Consider the following 1,273-nt stretch of genomic DNA (forward strand, 5'->3'; position numbering starts at 1 on the left):
CCAGGAATTCACATTGTAGGATTTTAAAAGAATTTATTTGTAAATTATGGTGGAAAATAAGTATTTGGTCAATAACACAAATTCAACTCAATGCTTTGTAATATAATCAGAATAAAATGGGACATTCTGGTCATCGCTATGGCAACACCGTGAAAAATATGGCATAGGTTTGAGTGACTTTTCTGATCGGAACGACCAAATAGAATTTTGTGCCAAATTATTTTAATTTTCGTAAAGCTAAAATTTTTACTCACCATGTAGTTCCTATAGGGGGCACTATTGCGCCAAATTTGAATTTTGCCTAATGAGAGTGTTTAGGACTGTGACTTTAACAACTGATAAAAAAATGATCAAAATCGGGCTTCATATGTGCAAATGAGAGCCATTTACCATTTATTGTTTGCGAAAAATTGCAAAATACTTCGTCCAGTTTGCGGACGAAGTATTAAAAAACATAAACTTTAGAAAAGTAATATGGATAACTTTTAAAGTTCTACTTCTCAAGATTATTTTCCAGCCAAAATTAGCTCGTTCCGATAAACGCTCTAGGAGGAGATCGATTTTGTGAAAAATAGAGGCGTATCTGCGCTTCGCGGGCTGTCATCCAAAATGGCCGACATCCAATATGGCGGACGGCGTTGCCGAAATAATATTTTTTGCTCAACTTATTATGATGCACGTCTGCACCGATTTTTATGATTTTTATGATTCTATGACAAACTTCTTTTTTGCCCGCGTCCTATGTATGCAATGTAATAAAAAAACTGAGGTGGCGCTATCGCGCCATTATTTTGAGAAAGAAAGACAGACAGACATTAACTTTGCCTCAGTATGAGACATGGGCTTTTATTTCTTGTGTAAAAGCGTTGCCGTTTCACATACAGTGAGGGCCATGAGTGAGTCCCTGCCCTCCTCCTATGGCACTCATATTGAGATGTGTTACATTTTCTTCTCCTCCGCAGCTACTTCTCAAAACGCGATGGAGCAGAGCAGCCTATCTCCAAGCGCCCAGCCGCCCGGCACCATTTCAGTGTACGATCTTGTCCTTTTGACCAAATCTCAAGATTAGGCTTGCCGGTAAATTGAAAGATTTCGACTTTCGACCACAGCAGAGCGATACAACAACCACATCACCGCAGATGCTGCAGTGACTTCAGGCATTGTCAAGAAAGAAAACAAAATAAATAGTCACTTTAAAGTTCCTGGATGTGTTGAAAATGTTCCCTGCAAACAAAATGAAGAGCAAATGTCGGGTAGAAAAGTCTTTGATTTT

Source organism: Gobius niger (assembly GCF_951799975.1).
Source record: "Gobius niger genome assembly, chromosome: 3".
NCBI lineage: Eukaryota > Metazoa > Chordata > Actinopteri > Gobiiformes > Gobiidae > Gobius > Gobius niger.